The sequence below is a fragment of the Ambystoma mexicanum genome, chromosome 14 (assembly GCF_040938575.1).
Source record: "Ambystoma mexicanum isolate Mex_15411 chromosome 14, UKY_AmexF1_1, whole genome shotgun sequence".
Classification (NCBI taxonomy): domain Eukaryota; kingdom Metazoa; phylum Chordata; class Amphibia; order Caudata; family Ambystomatidae; genus Ambystoma; species Ambystoma mexicanum.
Window position 1 is genome coordinate 366,545,836 of NC_090940.1, and position 19,249 is coordinate 366,565,084.

A 19,249-nucleotide genomic window follows, 5' to 3' on the forward strand; every position below is an offset into this window, starting at 1 on the left:
TAAGGTGGTAGAGAATGCTTTATATAAGTTCAGATGGATGTAATGTTGAATGAAAATGCAATACAGAAAATACTCAATATGATTTCAACAAAACAATGTAATCACTTTTCTCTGGCAATCCACTCCCCCTTTTATGCAATGCAAGGAAATGGAAGGAAAGCACACAGTTCTCAGAAATGCAATCAAATGTAATTCAGTTCACCCCAGCAAGCTTAGACTACAGAAGTTTGAAACACAGACCCATAATGCTTTTATATGTGCTGGCAATGAAGTGAAAAATATGCTAAAATGCTTTTAATTCCCTCTAGAGGTTCAGGGTGAGTGGTATCTAGTTAATATTAGTCCAGGCTCACTCTAGCAATGATTCAGGGATGGTTCTTAAGAGGCAAACGAATTTTTAGCAAGGAAACTGCTGTTTTCACACGTGGAGAAATTTGCAAATCGCTGTAAATTCGCGAGTGCGTTTTTCGCGATTGCGGCAAAAGTGTATGGAATTGGAATGCGGTTCTAGTTTCGTTGAAAAGCCAGGATTCCCAGCTTTCAGAGGAAAGTTACTGCAAGTCTCTAAGACAAACGGTCATGGAGATATGAGCGATATGGTAAAGGTCATTTTTCAGATTTGAAATTTTAAAAGTTCAAAGTGACAAGTGACAGCTAGCAGCTAGAAAATGACAGGTGACAGCTTTTAGGCAGTTCTACTTAGATTAAAATAGATTGAATTATATTATTTTAACTAAGAGGTTGGTTCTGCACAGTTCTGCTGGGTACTCACAATATATTTAGAAATAGAATGGGCCTCGCCACGGATCTGGTCAGGTTTTAGACTGGACTCTGGTCTGGTCTGGGTCTCTTCACAGTGATCTGGGTCAGCTCTCTGGTTCTGCTAACAGCGGTCTGGGTCAGCTCTGCTCTGCTGGTCTAGCCTCTCTGGATTCTGGAGATTGATGGATTTGAAGTCTGGATCCCTGGATGTTGTATGGTCCGGCAGCATGCTCCGCAGCAAATGGAATTGAATGTGCCTATCTGTCCTTTCTGTCTGCTTTTATGTGTTTTGAAAATGGGTGGAGAGGCTAGCTTCCTAGGCCCTACCCCTCTCCACTTGTCATTGGCCACTTCCTCCTCTTCCCCTTGATTGGGGGAATGAAATGAAGCGTCATCATGATGAGGTCTGTTTATGATACAGAGAACCCACAGCTGTCAAATTACACAAAATCTATATTTTGCCCCAAAAGACATATTTGCACAGGTACACATTTGTTTAAAATTACATGCACCCATCATATATCACAGGAGGTATACCCTGTCCAAATCTGCTCTTCCTGGGAGCTTGCATTGAGAAATGGCAACATATTTCACTTTTTGGTCAAGTTACCAATATCAGATTCTTACTCAAATTTACCCAAATGTGCGCAAGACATGCAGGCATTAATTGAGGAAGTATCAGACTTTTAACATGCATACATTTTAAGTAATACCCTCTTAACTGCTAGCTTGCCCCCAGATCATGCCACCGGTTCTAAAAACCTCTTAAAATGTGGGCAGAAAAATCACAAGAATTATGGTATCATTTAAATAATCATGACAAGTCCGTACTATGAGTTATTCATCTTTTTCTAAAACCATATTCTGGCTACAGGGGTGTGTCTTTTCAGGTCACATGGTACAGAAACCAGTTTTTCCACTTTCTTCAAGCTCAGCCTCTGTCTCCAGTTTCTCCCCCTCCCAGTTTCTGCCAAGCCAGCTTGCTCTCACATGCAGTGCTCCTCCCCTTTCCTTCCAGGAGGAAGCCACATTTACGACTCCCACCAATAAAACATTTGCCTGAGTCAGGACAGGGCTTTGTTCAATTTCCTGCAGAGCCCAGGTAATTCAATCAGAGAAGTGTCAGATCCCTTTTGGTGGGAACAGCAAAAGGCAGCTGGCCTGGGAACACAGCTGTAGTGCAAGTCTCATCTCCTGTCGGGGGTAGCTGGTGGGCAGAATTCAGTTCCTTAAGCCAGGCCCCAGCTAATGTCACTTTTAGTTACCCAGTTTTCTGCATTCAAATAAAACTAACCATTTTTACATATGCAGCTAGAATTCTGATTCTAAGTTTAAAACTATGACATTTAAACAATTGCAACCTATGTGACACTCAAAAGTAGGTCACTCATTTCTTTTAAACATTTAGATTTTTAGTGTCTTTCAGTCCAAATTTACTTAAACTGCTGAAATCCACAGCTCAGCCAGTCTTGTATAAACCTTCAAGTCACTTCAGAATATAACTTTACATTGGATCCACCTCTCAGTAAGTCTTTCTTTGGCCTGCTTTGGGTTCATTTATTCCGTTTTACACAAAAAGAGAAAAAAAAGTCTGGTGTTGTTTTAAACCGCCGGCTTTCTGATAGTGGTGAGTACTGGTAATGCACCCATTTTTGGGATTTAAGAAAATGAATTCCCCACAATTCTAGGTTGCTTTTGGCAATCAGCATTGCCATTCCCAATGGTTTCAGGCTACTGTGTGGGTAGTCCAATGGTGGTTTTAGGCAGTGCCCTTCTGTGCCCATAACATCGGCAAAATGGGTGGCAGCCTATTCTTCATGCACTTCCCTGGACATTTTCTGGGAATCTCTGGCCATCATGATGTTTTCCATGTCAGTATTGCACAGTTTTTGAGGTAGGGCTCGGATGCATGGGTAAAAACATCCCACACAGTAATGGCTACTAATCTGTGGAATTCTAACCCGGACCCACTTAGTGCCATTCCCTCCTTTCCCTTGTTTAAAACTAATGTCAAACTCTGGCTACAAACCAACGACTGCTGACACCTCTTCTCCTACGACAAACCAATGATTGCTGACGCTCTTTCTTTTACTACCGTGCTCCTAGACTCCTCCCTATCCCCCTTTGACATCCTTCTACCTCCCTCTTCTGCTATCAACTGTAATATATACTAATATGCCTGCTCTAAATTGTATAGTTAAGCCTGCAATTGTAACATAAGAAATATAGGATATTTATAACTAAGATATGCCTATAAATGTAACATAAGAAATGTTAAGATACCTATGCGATTGTTTTCCTTGTAATTATAACATAAGCAATGAAAATAATCATGTAATTGTAACACAAGATGTCCTCAAGCGCCCAGTTGCCCAACCGCCCGGTTGTGCTCTATAAATAAATAAACAATACAATACAATAGCACCCAGCATCCAGCAGTGTCCCCTTTGCCTTTACTCTGGTTTCCGGCTATGTTAGCATCATGCTGACAGAACAATTACCAACTTTTTAGTGGCAGTTTAATGTGTCAGCGCCCCTCTGGCTGCCTGCCCCGTGAGATTAAAGAGCATTCCTTTGCATCCATTCTTATTTAAGCAACACATATCATAAGCATATCAACACCTTTTAAAAATACTAAGGTTATCCTGTGAAAAATCAGTGTAACTTGACATGGGTTTGTTTCATCTGGAATGTGTATAAACTAGAGACACAATTCAAACAAGGGCCTGTCATTAAAATGAAATGCAAAGAAAAATACACCTCACATTATGCCACAGTGGGGGCGGGGGGGTAACACAAGTATTGTGCATTTTGCAGCCACCTATCCCTAAATACAAGAGTGTTGGGCATGCTCACAATACTCACATATGCATTACCCCTATGCCCCTTCTTCCTCATCCCAGTCCCATACCTTTCTGAAGGACATTAGACTACGCCCCAGTCCTTTCCTGCCCATGCTTCAACTTCAATGTTCTTACTTACCCCGCCCCTCCCTGAGGGGTATAAAGAAGGTGACTGCCCCTATACCCTCCTGTGATTAATTATTGGATTGGATTGCCCATTCATTTGTGTTTTTGAAAGTGTGTTGACATGACCTGCATGCGCCTTTCGGCGGTGCATGGTCTCTGCAAAGTACCCTGACCAGAGATCAGGCCCTCTCCACGCCAACGTGGATGCGCCATTCGGCATTCCATGGTTTTTTCCACTCCTCGGTGGATCCTACGGCTAGTCAGGAAAGGACTTTCTCCAGCCATCGCGCCATGGGCCTTTTGGCAGTCTTTGGCTCCCTCTAGTGGAGGAAGCAGTGCCCTATTAGCATGCTTTTACCTGCATTAAGAGGCTGCTTTCTTCTCACCCTTTTTCAGGGCCTACACATTCCTTTTAAGGTCTACTGGCTGTAGGCCAAACCGGGCTACCAGAACCCGCTCTACACCCCAGCAAGGGTTTTGCACTCTGTGTGCACACCTCCCAACTGTCCTTGTTAGAGCACTGAAAGAGCTGGCACTGAAGGAGCTACTAGCTTCACTGTCCTTCTAAAGACAGGCCACCAACATCGGACAACCGTAGCAAGGAAGACCAATGGAGGAACAAGAGGACAACGGGATGACATTTGTGGAGGTTCACAATCAGAAGCTTGGATGTGGGGACTCGGTCAACGCCTCCCATACGGATTCCCCAGCGAAGCCTAAGGTATCAGAACTTGGATTCCAATGGCATCTCAACCCACAATCGGTTTACTCCACTTGAGAACGAGGACAACTGCCCAGGCTTACGAGCAAGAGGAACAGGCTACACCACCGACGAAACAGGCACGCATCCCACTGGTAATAGTAAAAAAATATGAAGACCCATGAGGACCTTGTGGACACTCTCAAGGAACTCTGTGACTCCAGATTCAACATAAAGACTCATCTAGACTTTGCAAAAATTACCCTAACCACTGTGTCAGACTATCAGAGCGTAACTGACTCCTTCATGAAACAAAAGTTTGAATAATACACCTTCCAAATGACGAGACTAAGGCCCCAGAGATTTATAATCTGAGGATTGCTGGTGAATGCCTCTGTGGGGGAGATCTCCCAGTACTTTGCGGAATATGGACTACACACCATGGGCCTGATTCATAGAACATTCTCCTATGGGATTGTGCAATTATAAAACACTTCCATGAATCAGGCCCCAAAAGAGTTGCCCAGCTGACCTCCCCAGTGGCCAGAATCAGGAAATACCCGCTGTTTGTTGCCACGCTGACGGAAAACCCCGACGGATGGCCATGTGACGTCACTAAGGTTACCAGGCTCTGCAAATGTGTAGTGACCACTGAAGCTCCCAAGGGAAGGAACGGTCCCATCATGTGCTTCAACTGCCAATGACTTGGACATACCTCAGCCTCCTGCCACCAGAAGCCATGCTGTGTGTGCTGCGGGGAGAGCCACACCTCGAAGGACTGCCCTCGCGACAAAAAAAAGGATCCCACAACCTGCACAAAAAGCAACGGGCCGCACCCAGCGAGTTACCAAGGGTATCCTTACCTTGCTAAGACTAAAAAAGGAACATCAGCAAAAGCGGACGCCCCATCCTCAACAGGCGACACAAAGGAATGCACTGGCTATCCAACACCAGGATCCCACCCAGGCAGTGCTGAGTGAAGAAACACTGCACCGAACCATGGCAGTACTGAGTGCAGAAGCATCACACCCAACTATGGACCAAACAAGGATCCCCAAGACACAAACTGGTGCCAGACAACCATTTGCTGAAGGATTTAGGTCACCAATCATGGGCACCCTACTGGCAGCCAACCTGGCACCCCTAGGTGAAACGAGCAGCCCCATCATCTGGATTGACATTACTGTGAAGATTGCAAATGAATTTGCAGAGATGGATATTCACCCCGTAATCATGGCGATGGCAAGGCTCATCCCGACCTTACTCCAGGGAGAAAACACCAATAAACATGGCAGTGTCTAAACACGGTTGCTCCATTGTGATGTGGAATTCCAATGGCATTCAAAAGAAAATGGATGAACTTCTTCACCTCATGGAATCTAGGAAAGTGTGCGTGGCCCTTCTCTCTGAGACCCATCTGCAAGGATGCCACACGGTGAAGCTGGAAAATCACATAGTGTATCGGACTGACCGAAACACAGGAACCAAAGGTGGAGGGACTGCTATGATAGTGAGCACATGGATCAACCATCACAAGCTGGTGCTACCACCCCTCAAAAACATCGAAGCAACCAGAGTCCAGGTCAAGACTGCAGCAGGACCACTCTGATTGATTGCAACATACTGCCCTCGTAGAGCACAGCTGGATTTGGGAGACTTAGATATCTTGCTTGACTCGAATGTTCCAACCATTATAGGAGGGGACCTGAACGATAAGCACCAATGCTGGAGCTCAAGGAATGCCAAGTCCAGGGGACACAAACTTCTGGCATACTCCAGAGAAAACGAATTTGTAGTAGCAGGTCCAATAGACCACATACACTACCCAGCCACAGCAAGCCACAACCCAGACGTGCTGGACATCACACTGCTGAAGAACTTCCAATAATCAGTTGAACTGGAATCACCTGCTGGGCTGACTTCAGATCACAACCCGGTATTGATCACTTCGGGAGACAAGATGCAAACCTACCAGCAGACTGTGAAATACGACTTTGTAGGGCAGGCTTGGAGCCGCTACAAGGAAGATCTAAGCAATCTCACAACACTAGACCCCTTTTGCACTAAGGGAGACATCGACAAGGCTGTGGCTGCCTTTACAGTGGCAATTGAACATAGTGTCCCAAAGTAGAACCCAAAATGATGCTCCATCTACGACTCACCAAGAGGCATCAAGCAAACAATTGCTGAGAAAAACTAGGCTCTGTGGCAATGGCAGAAACACTGCACACCTGATCTACTATAGAAGTACAACCAGCTCATAAGGCTTCTACGAGAGCAGATCAGGGATCACCAGTGTGAGAAATGAGAAGCCGCTACAGCCAACTTGAAAGAAGCTGACAACTCAATTTGGAGGATGACTCCTCACCTGACAGGGAAGAAGGAACCAAGCCCCCCTATCCAGGCAGATCCAACTTGCATGCAGCAAAAAGGACAAGGTAGTGGTGCTAGTGGATACGCTTGAGGCTTCCTTGATGCCAAACAAAGGCGGCAGTATAACGGACCATGGGGAAAATGAAATGGACAAATATCTCTCGGAGCGCCCAGCCGAGATAGGAGTTGAGAGCATTGAGGAATGCACATGCTTTGAAGTAACAGGACCTGCTCAGAAGCTGGCAAAGCACCAGGGAGCAACGGAATATCCAACTTGCCCATCAAAATGCTCCCACCTGCAGCAATGGAACGCCTTGTGGAAATCTTCAATGCATGCATGCAATTTCAACACTTCCCCAAATCCTGAAAAGAAGCCAGAGTAGTGTTCCCAAAGCCTGGGAAACGACTGAGAGTTCCTGCAAACTACTGCCCTATCAGCCTGCTCTCTGGACTCTCTAAGCTCTTGGAAATTACCTGTATCAGCAACTTTGCCTCTGAAAGGAATCTTCTCTTCAACAAACAATTTGGATTTCATAAAGAGCATGCAACGAACCATCAGCTACTGAGAGTGGTGGACAAAATTACCAATGGATTCAACATCCACAAATGTACCGGGATTGTCTTTTTGGATGCGGCCAAAGCCTTTGATTGATCGAGTATGACACAATGGTCTTCTGCACAAGATGATCCCCAGATTCCCAAACTATTTGTTGAACCTGATTGCAAGTTACTTGGACGATTGATCCTTCCAGGTGACGATGCGGGCAGACCTCTAAACAACATGCCCTATCCGAGCAGGCATGCCACAGGGATCAATCCTTGGACCAATCCTGTTCAACGTCTTCACCAACGACCTCCCTACTGATCTTCACAAAACAGACCTGGCATTGTATGCAGATGACATTGCAGTCATCTCACAGTCTTTCGAGGAAAAGGAAGTGGCAAAAAAATCTACAAAAATACTTGGACAAGATGTCAACATGGAACAGCGACTGGCAGATTGCACTGAACACCAGCAAGAAGGCTGATATGATTTTCATGAAAAGAACATTGGGGAGCACCGCATATTAGCCACAATGGAGAGAACAACGAGTGGGAGAGCAGCAGCTGCTACCTGGGTGTCACCCTGGACAGCAAGCTCACCTGGAGGAACCACATTGAAAACACCCAATGGAAAGATTCCGGCAAGCTTGCAGCACTGTACTAACTCTTGAAGCCAAGGTTCATGCCCATCTGGAGTAAAGTCAACATCTACAAGATGATTAGTAGATCTACCCTGACAATTTAATTTGTTTACATTTTTTTTATTTTTTTTGCTTGTTAGGCACTTATACAGCAAGTAACATACTACTACAAAGTCCCAATAGGGCGAGGGGAGGGAACAAGGGAGTGAACTACATTACAAAAATACATTATTTAAAAGACCAGTGGAGGGAAAAAGGAAGAACGGGTAAAACTACTATGCCTTGTAAGTATTCAGAATGTGCATGTGCAGCAAGGAGGAGGGCAGAGGGGGTAAGTGCTGGGGAGTCCGGCCTCATGGGTGAGCCACAGATGAAGTGCTAGGGTTGTTGAGTGCTACAAGCCTGGAGCGTTGTTAGGAGTAAGCATAACCCTCCAGGGTGGAGGGTGTGCCAAGGCAATTGCTGAGGGTAGACAGGATGTGGGCTGATTGGGTGTGGGAGGTCAGGGGTCCCGAAGATGCATACGGGCCCCAGACACCAATCACAGCAACTGTGGGATTAGCATAGGGGAGAAGAAGTGAAGGAGGAGGCAAAGAGGAAAGTATTGAGGATCTCCTGGAATTTAAGAAAGTCCTGCTCAAGGCGCAGAGGCAGAGGGAGGCTGTTCCATAGGAGGAAGCCAGCTGAGGAAAGCAATCAACCACCTACCCTCCGTTTAACAAAACGCTTTACACTCAAAGATTTAGTGCCAGAGGAGTGTAGTGGTCTAGAGGGAGAGTATTTAGTAAGATAAAGTTGAATATAGTGTGGTCCCCAGTCCCAGAAAGCCTTGTGGATGATGCAGAGGGATTTGAATTTCAGTCCTGCAGCAACCGGGAGCCAGTGAAGACTTTTTAGGGCAGGAGAGATGCAGTCTCTGGGTTTAAGGGCAGGGATACGTCTTGCAACCCTATTCTGGAATAGCTGGCGGGGTCACAGAGTGGAAGAAGGAAGATTCAGGAGAAGGCTATTGCAATAGTCAAGCCTAGAGAGAACCAGTGCTGGGGTAACATTGAGCCTCTGGAGGAAAGTGAGAAAAGGCAGAATTCCCTCTCTGGCATGGAGCACCTGTGCAGAAACCCACCAGAGGATGCTTCAAAAGGTGCAGAACAAAGCCCTGAGGATCGCATCTGGAGCCCCACTTTTTGCAAGGACAGCTGACCTGCACACAGATCTGGGAATCAAGAGGTTGGATGAACATCTAGCAAAGCTAAACAGGAATTTCTGCCAAGGACTGGATCGGAACGCAAACCCCCTGATCAAGAAACTTGCTATGATTACTGCAAATCCTTTTCACCACTACCCGCGGCCCGTCACAGTGCCGAAACTTGAAGCCTTGTGGAAGCCCATCAAACAGAATATGCATTAAGTCAGGCAATGCTAGGAGCGATTCTTCATTGGAATATTTCTACCTGGTGAATGTTTGTCCGAAACCCCAAGGCGTAAGGAATGAGCAAGGGTATAGCTTGACGAATAAGGTCATCCACTGGCTAAGGATGAAAAGGGGCTGCCAGATATATTGACCTGTGCGAGGGTGGAAAGACTGCAGAGCATGCATTCAATCAAAATTCGATTAAAAGAACAAGCGATGTCTAAGAAAATACTGGCAATTGAACAACGGTCACTAACCCCGAGTGGCTTGTCCATCTCAACTAAAATGCTGATTGCGAGGGGGTGAGTCCTATCCCAGTATTCAAAGGTTTAATTTTGGGTTGCTCAATTCCCCTTTGAAGAGCCAGACAAAAATTGTGCTGGGGGGCATGGCCCTTCCCAGACTTTACCTATTTTCTCAAAAAGACCACCAAGACGGGTACAAAGGAGGGCCCGTCTAGGCTACAGACCAGATTGATCCGGCATAGCCAGGGGCAGCCAGTTGTTTCCATTGATTGAAGTAATAGGCATCCTGGCCAGACACAGGCTTTCGTCCGCCCTCGTAGAGAGTTAGACCCTAAAGTTATGGGGATTAATTGCCAACAGCGTTCCCCTCAAATTCCTGCTCTATTGAACTCCGGGGTTTGTGTGTTATCCTGGAATATTGCCGGGGTAAATAAATACCTGAGTGATGATGATTGGCAGGCTTTTATCCGGAGGCATGGGATCATAGGCCTCAGCAATTGAAGCCCCTCATTTACGAGGGTTTGCCACTTTTGCAGTACCTGCAACCCAAGGGAAGAAGGGCCGCCAACACGGGGGATTTGTGACGTGGGTGAATGCTGCCTTGTTTAAATCAATCCAGACATTGGAAAGTGATTCTTCCGATTTGTTGGAACTAGGTATCAAGCTAAAGACGATTCCATGATCTTACTCATAAACGATTACAACAGGGCTCCGGCAACCCTAGCTGTTGATTTCGTTGTTAAAATCATCGGGTGTATTTTGCACTGGAGAACTAATAGCACAAGTCCCCTGATGATATAGGTAATCGGGGCCATGAATTAACAACTCTGATTAATATGAGTGAAATCATGGAGGAGGAAAATGGCTTGTGGGGTATTGGTAACTTAAATTCTGTCTACCCGAAGAGAAAATATAAGACCACTGTGGAGGTAGCTATCCTGTTCTTAACAGCTAATCTTAGGGCCTGTAACAAAAATTTCAGTGGGGGTACTACAGCATGCCCGACACTTGAAAATAATTGGGCACAAAGCAGAATTGATCACATGTTCATTATTATAGAGGGTTGGCACTCTGTAAGCTGTTTCCGTGTCCATAAAAGGGCCAAAGTGACCACCATCCCCTACTGGCAGAAGTAAATGATGCTTTCATGGGTTGGAAACCAGTATGCAAAAGTGAGCTATTGGATGGAGGTGTACCTCTTGCTGTTTATGGCCATGCCAGATGCAACATCAAGTGGGGCAATCTCGATATAGGTAGAATTTTGCCAGTGGTCTATCTCAAAATGTGTCCCTTATTAGTTGAGTTTGCACAGTCAGAATCGTAGGATGGCATTGCTTTAGTTAGCTTGCATGAAAGGATGATGGGCAAGTCGGGGCAAACGTTCTCCAAATCGATGAAAACAGTCTGTGGTCTTACAGAGACTCCTTCCTTATGGTATGATAAGAAGTGCAGGCTGGCAAAGGGTTAATTGGTCAGCAAAGTTAGGAAAAGAAGCAAGATATGCATGCTGGGGTTTCGAGTAGCCAGAATGGAATATCGTGAGCTAATAAAAAATAAGAAGAGGGCTTGGTCCGAGGACATCTGCAGTGCCCTTTTAACAGCAATAGACAACAGTGATTCCAGGGGATTCTGGAGCCTAATAGGAGCATGTCACAACATGGGGCCCAATCTGCTACAGCACACTTGGGTTGAGTATTTTTCCACACTTTACAGGGAAGAAAGGATACCGAGCAGGGATATGCATTGGAATGGGACTTGTTAGCTTGGGGGGAGGTCATTACTACACAGCCACTTGTACTTACAGCACAAGAAGTAGGTAGAGCCCTAGCCAGTCAAAAACTTGGGAAAGCGCCTGGTCCAGATAGGGTCCCAATTGACATACATGTCAGTGAACCAGTTATTTGGATTCCATATCTTACCAAGTTATTTGATGTGGTCTTAAAAAACAACGTTGTTCTAGTTCCTGGGTGCATGCAGATTTAGTTCAAATTCATGAGACAGGTAATAGGGATCTGCCAGTTAACTACCGCCCAATTTCCCTCTTGGACACATGGGGGAAAATGTATGCAAGGGCTATCGCACCTGAAAGCATGGATTAGTGAGGGTCACATTATAACACACCAGCAAGCAGACCTTTGTCGGGGGCTCGGCACAATCGACCAACGTTTCCTTCTTCGCTTGGTATGTGACAAATATGCTGTCTTAAGCAAGATGTGTGTTTATGTAGTATATGTTAACTTGCGGACAGCATTCGACACAGTACCAAGGTGTTCACTGTGGGAAGTCCTCAAAGGGCTAAATAGGCCGGCAAGTCTCCTGACCGTCATCCAAAACTTGTACTCTGGAAATACAGCTGTGGTCAGGTGGGGGATGGATGGCAGCACCTTGAGTATCATTACAATCGAAAAGGGGGTTCGCCAGGGATGTGCTCTGGCCCCAAGCTATTTTGCATCTTCATCAATGGTGTTATCGAGAAGCTATTAGGGGCCAAACTGATGCCCCCACACCAGCTCTCCTTTTTGCTGATGATGCAGTGCTGCTATCACTCACACCCTCCAGTGCACGTAACCAATTAAATATATCTGTAGGTTTTTGCAAGAAGAACAGCTTGCCTTGGAATATGTCCAAAACCAAATCTATCATATTATACCCAAATGTAAGGAAGAAAGTGTAAGGACTCACGTCGGTGATGGATGAAGGTTCTATCAAGCAGGTTAACCATTATGATTACCTAGGGGTGAGGGTAATGACATCATGTGGTTGGGGCATGCATTTGGGAAAAGAGAGAGCAGTTCTGGCTAGGCACAGTGGTGCTCTTCCTAGGTTTGCTTCCAAAATGGATGATGGCACAGTCTGTGTTTCGCTCGAGGCCTATAAAGCCCAGGCGAGACATGAAAAAGCAGGTACCCTAGCGGTGGTGCAGAACAAATATCGGAAAATCATTTTGGGTTTACCATCCTCCATGCCTAACGTACCATTGTTGTCAGAAATAGGCAAGCGAGGCATTGAGCACATTTGTCAATTTCGTCCACTTTACTATTGGGTCTGGTTATGGTCAAACGATTCTCTTACCAAATATAGAGAAGCCCTGATGGATGTGATTAGCCAGGAAGGGGGGTTGTCCCTGGCATGGGTAGCACATATCAAGGATCTGTTGGGCGCGGTAGGCCTTGGTACATTCTGGACTGACCCAAGTACAATATTTAGTGCCTCTAAGGCAATTAAAGCTGCAGCGCTTATTAGGGTTGAACACAATATTGTATTGAAGGCAGCAGGTACAGCTGCTTTGTTAAGATACTGCAGCATTAAGACAAATGTGGGTTATGCAGCGTATCTCCACCATGTTAACCCTAAATACAAACGCGCCTCATATATCAAGCATGTAAAGACACAAATGGGACAAAAATGTACCTGCAGCATGCCCCTTGTGTGGCAATCCAAATGAGGACATGGCTCGTTTCTAATTTCTTTTTATAGATACCTTACCATTAAGGAAACTATTTTTAAAGCCATTGTTTCTGATCCAGAGGTGCAGAAAGTAAACTGATGCTATGGCAACCTGTCTTAACCCTAGCGATTTACCTGCGGTATATGCAACATATACATATTTAGTGATGGCAAGGACGTTAAGATCAAAGGGGGATCTGGCAGCTGCAAATGTTATTTGAATCATATTTCATAAGGATGAAGTTCTATATTTTTACATGTTTTATGCTTTTAGATCTGTATGGTCTTATTCAATAATTGCTACTATGATGAATTTTTGTATTGTAATTTTTATATCTTGAATGCTATTGATTAGTCCTACGATGTATTGGGCACTTTTATGACAATCCTGTTGAAAATAGAGCAAGAAATCACCATTTTCTCTTTTATTGTTTAAAGCGCGGACCTAGCTCGAGAGCAGTGGAGCGCTGTACAGAGTGTGGGTAGCCTGCATTTTGGGCTGCCGCCTTTTAACAGTAGCGCAGTACTGTGAGTTAAGATTCGTGCATCGATATGTGTGTGTCCATTGGAATTAGTCCTTGCTCAGGTGTTGTCAACAGAGCCATATCTTGAGAGATTTGCAAAATTGGAGAATTGTGGGGGCATTCCAAGCCGACACTGGTATCGAGTTCCAGAGGGTGGGTGCTTGACAAGATAAGGATTGTTTTGCGAGTCCTCTCTTTGCAATGGTCTGAACAACTGTCTGGAAGTACTGCAGCAGGAATAAGGGTTTGATTTTTCAATGGGTAGAGATTCTCAGCAAGACTGTTTAGGCCTTATTGGCTATGTTTTTCTGGAAGGTCAGGATGCTGTCAATGGTGAAACCTAAGGATTTTGCTGAGTCTGAGAGTTGTGTACAAAATCCTTCTAAGCGCATATCATTCACAGTCTCATCCAAAAAGGTGAGCTCCTGCTCCTCCAGAACCACTAAGGACAACATTGGTTCTCTCTCTCCAAACTTGGCCGATTTCTGTAAACACCCCTTCGCAACTGGATCATTCCCCTCTCTTCTCAAGCACTCACTTGTGCACTCCTACTAAAAAAGCCTTCTGCGGACCCATCCAATCCAACAAACTATCGCCTGATCTCTATCAATCCTTTCCAAGGGAAAACTCCTAGAGAAGTTGCCTATCTCCCAGCTAACCATCCACACACAAATCTGTTGGTTATCCCCTTGACATTCAGTCTGGCTTCAAGGCAACCAGAGGTATGGAAATTGCACTCCTGAACACCTGTGAAGATCTGCTCTCTAATGTTGACACTAGCTCTCCCTCTGTCCTCATTCTCCTCAACCTTTCCTCTGCATTTGTCACGGTCAACCACAAAAAATCCCAATTACTCGTCTCTGTAAAACCCTTAGCATCACGGACCAGACTCTGGTGTGGCTGACCTGCTTTCTCCTGGACTGACCTTCACAGATTCAGCTTGGGTCCTTTCTCTCTACCACCCCTCTCTCCACATGTGATGTTCCCCGGTGCTCTACCCTCTCCCCCTGGCTCTTCAATGCCTATGGCCCCTTTGGCCTTCCTGATCTCTACATTTTCCTCAAACTTTTAGTGTTATGCAGATGGCACAAAGCTCTCTTTAAGGATACCCTCGGCCTCCTCCTCCTCTTGCTCATCCCTAATTGTCTATCCGCTATTCAGGCATGGTGTGCATCTAATGATCTTTGCCTTAACACCAGTAATACTGAGATACTTCTCATTCGGACCCCTGCTCCTGCTTTTCCTCTATCACTCTGGCCTCCCTTCTTAAGCCCTCTGCCCTCACCTTCTTCTGAGGCAAAAAATCTTGTGGTGATCTTTGACTCCACTCTCTCCTTCTCTCCACACATCACAGACCTTGCCAAGAAACCCCATTTCCAGCTGTACCTCCTCAGGGGTATTCTCTCTTTTCTCACCTTCCCCCAGAAGCTCACTGTCTCCAGAGCCCTGGTTCTCTCTAGGCTGGACTACTGCAACAGTCTCTTTCTTAACCTGCCTATCTCTACTCTTCACCCTCTTCAACTCACCCAGAACAGGACTGCAAGACTTAACCTTGGCTTCAAGCCCAGGCACTGCATCTCTCCAGCCCTGAAATCCCTCCACTGACTCCCAGTGGCTGGACAGATCAAGTTTAAGACCCTTTGCATCGTCCACAAGGCTTTTTGGGGCAGTGTCCCTCACTACCTTCAACTCTTTCTTCCTAATTACCTTCCTCCCAGAGCCCTTTGCTTGTTTACTTCTAACTCTCTATGGGTGAGTCGCTACTCCAAGCAGAGAATGGGGGGTAGAATTCTCTCCTATGCAGGTGCCTCCCTCTGGAATGGCCTCCCTGCCTCCCTTCATCTGGAGCTGGACCTCCTTAAATTCTGAAAGCTCCTCAAGACCTCCCTTTTCTCCTCTTATTTCTTGCTCCCTCTCCCCTGCTAACCGTCCCTTGCCCCTGCTCCATCTGCTGACCGGCTGCTCAGTGTCCTCTTAGACTTACAGGAAACCAGCTCCCCCTCCGACCCGTCCCCCTGCACTTGCCGCCTGGCCCTACTTGCACTATCACCTGGCTGACCTTACACTAATGGGCTGGGATTGCTCCTTGTAGTCCCAGCCTTCGCTACACTTAACTCAGGGCCCTGCTGCTCTGGGTGCACTTCTCCCTGTGCCCTCCCCCCTGCACTTCTTGTTGTGCACTGTACAATCTCAATAACACAAGGCGTAGTAAGATCATTCTCTTGTTCCCCCTCCCTTGTATAGGTGCATAATACATAATCATTCAATCAATCAATCAATCAATCATTGAGCCATTGTTGGACAAGTTGTTTTGTTAGCTGACGGACCAATGAGGATGAATTCAGTCTTGGATAGGTTTAGTTTGAGGTAGGCAGTTGACATCCAGGACTGGATGATGGCTAGGAAATCGCGGAGACAAATTATGTCCTGCGCACTATTTATTCTCATGCACTACTGAGTATCAGATGCGTATTGGTGGATGGTTATATTGGGATCTTTGAGGAGAGTGCCCAAAGGTTCTGTGTAAAAGTTCTAAAGGATTGCTGAGAGGATGGAGCCTTGGAGTACTCTGCAGGAGTTAGAATGCAGCAAGTTTATTTGAACAGCTTGGTGGCTGCCTGAGATTTAGGAGGTAAACTAATTCATGACAGTGCCAGAGAATCCCATCCTGTGTCACGCATCGATATTCCCTGTGGAAAAAATGGAACCTACACAAATAATTCCTTTCTTCCCACTTCCAACATGGTAGCCAACAGGCCTATTCTTTATATTAAACTTCCACGGTCTAGTTGTTTTCAAGATGGCTGCCGTTTCTCCTCCCTTTCTTCTATTTAAAATGCACTCCTTGCACTGTAGACCGCGTGTTACTTCAAAAAAGACTGCTTGCGAAGCTGCCGGACGTCTCTCAAAGTAAGTTCTCCTTACTTTCTTCATTCCTTCCTCTCCCTTCCCACCTTCCTTGTGCCTTTCTCTCCCTGCTCTATTTCTCAGTGTTAGCATCACACAGCAAATCACTGCGCTAACCAAGGGTCCAAGATTCATACTGAGTGATCTATTCGAATGGGAAGTAAATTCATTTCTGTTTCCCTGCTTTATTCATTATGCGCATAGTTATGCCGATTACTCGGTACAGCGTGTTTGTTTATGCAAAGTTTTACTCTTGCAGACCGGCATGCTTTAAAAGCTCTGCTTTATGAATTTTCGATTACAGAGGACTATCTGTATTGGAAATATTACAGGCCTGGCAAATTCCGTTCAGGCCATCCACAAGTGTTCTATACTTCCTCGTGCATTCTCAGCTTCCATCGCAACTCGTGCATCACCCTTTCTACTGAACAACACTGCAACAATACGCAACACGTGCACCATACTATCATTTTCAAAGTGCCGATCGTCTTTCCAAAAGCCTGACTCACATAAGTCTCCCTGATCGATCACATCATTCATGACTCTAAACATCTGTGTTTTGAAACAAAGCATACACTAAATTCATTTTCCTTCCTTCTCTACCCCCACATGGGAGCTGTGCTGGGTACTGGATTACAATAGAAGACCTTATCCTTCCTACACTGCGCAGAAAGGCTAGAAAGCCTAGCCTTGATGCTTCCACTAAGATTCTTCAGAACATCCATCCCTGGTTTACTATCTACTCGCTCTTCACCGGTTTTCTTCCCCAGGAGGGTTTCCCCGGCTTTCCCCTTGTCCCTGTCTCCCCATTTCAGGGGCAGGGGTGAAGCCGGAAAGGCTCTCCTTAACTTCTCTTTGTACCTACCTTCCATCAGGTACGGGTTCTGTGAACCGACCTGAAGTCAAGTGTTATAATATCATTACACAGGGCCTCATTACGACCCAGGCGGTAAGGGGTTTACGCCAGCGTAAACATCGCCGACCCTTACCGCCTGAGTACGAGATCCCTTAGCGCCATGGCGGATATAACACCTGCTTTTAGCAGGTGTTAAAATCCATGGCGCTAAGGGACCTTGATGTTAATTACGCCACCGTAATTTACGGTGGCGTAATTAACGCCTTCCCCACTCCCATTATGCCCTATGGGGCAAAAATGGGAATGGGGAAGGGTAAATGGGGATTGGGGACTTACCGCCCCGCCAAGGTCGGAATGGGGCGGTAAGTCCGCCAACCACCATGGCGGAGTTGGCAACTTAGCGCCATGGTCCATGGTGCCAATAGCGCCATGGACCTCCGCCAAGGTCGTAATGAGGCCCACAGTCATAACATCCTGTCTGCAAGGAGGGAGAGAAGGATGTGGTGGTCGGTGGTTGTGAATGCATATGAGAGGTCAACGAGGACGAGGAGGCAAGAATTATCTTTTTCTATGATGTGGAGGCCAACATCAATCACCTGGATGGTGGTTTCCTTGATGCTACACTTGGGACGGAACCCTGACTATAATCAATTAGGAGCTGGAGTTGCTAGATTCCAGCGAGTAGTTGTGTAGCAACTATATTTTCCAAGATTTTGCCAATAAACGGGAGACCCGTGATGGGCCAGTAATTGGCAAGGCATCTGGATCTCGTTTTGTTTTTTAAAAGAGGTCATATGAGACCAGTTTTGAGGGTGTCCAAGAATTGACCTTCTGTGAGGGACACATTGATGATGTTGAGGAACACATTGAGTGCTGGGCCCGTTAATTGTTTAATGATTGAGGCCGAAATTATATCATCAGAATAAGAAGTATGTTTGAGGAAGGAGATCATATTTAGAAGATCCAGGGGAAAGAGAGGAGAAAATTCAGTCCAGATGGGCAGTGTGCATGCCGGGGTGCAGGGGATGCATGCTGTAAGAGGTTGATTCGATGGTCTCTCGTATTTTGTCTATTTTCTCAATTAAAAAATGTGTTGATTCCATTGCATTTTTACTGATTTGCTGGTACCGCAGGGTCAGGTGAGTGGTTGGTACAATGCTTTACTACTTGAAAGAAGGCTTTTCTCCTGTTGGAGGCAACCACAATGTTGGTGGAGTAGTAAGCAGCTTTGCCCTCAGTAATCAGAATCCTACGGTTTGCATTGAGAGGTTTGAGGAAGTGTGCTTGTCAGCCTGTGGCTCGGGGATGTTGAAATCACCAAGAAAGACATTTCTAGAATGTAAGAATTTGGCAGAGGAGAGTAAGTTGGAGATGTCTGCAATGAAAGAGTCACTACTGTGAGGTGGTCTGTAGATGAGGTGGAGGGTGATGGATTCCGTATGAGATAGAGGGAACCGTCCGGCGAGCAATTCAAATGAGCTTGTTCTGGGAGAGGGGATAATGGAGCATGGCCTATTGGATGTGCTAAAGCATGTTTCATTGCAAACAGGGCATCAAGGTTGTTGTACAAAATAAGGCCAGTGATCTCTGCCACCATGTACATTTGGTCCATGGGTGTTGGATGGGGGCAAGGGCAATATTGATGAGGTTCTCAAGGGTGGCTTGCCGGGCTGCCCAGGGCATTTGGCCATTCGAACCCTAGTGAGAGTGGGGATTGGCAGTGGAGATAGGAGGCACATTGTGCTGTCTTTTGGCGAGTAGCAGCTTTAGCAATTACTTCTTAGGTGAAATGCAGTTTAGCGGGCCAGGCCCATGGCCCTATCAGGCCAGAACAAGCACAAACAGTTGAGATCCTTGTGTTCACCTGTACT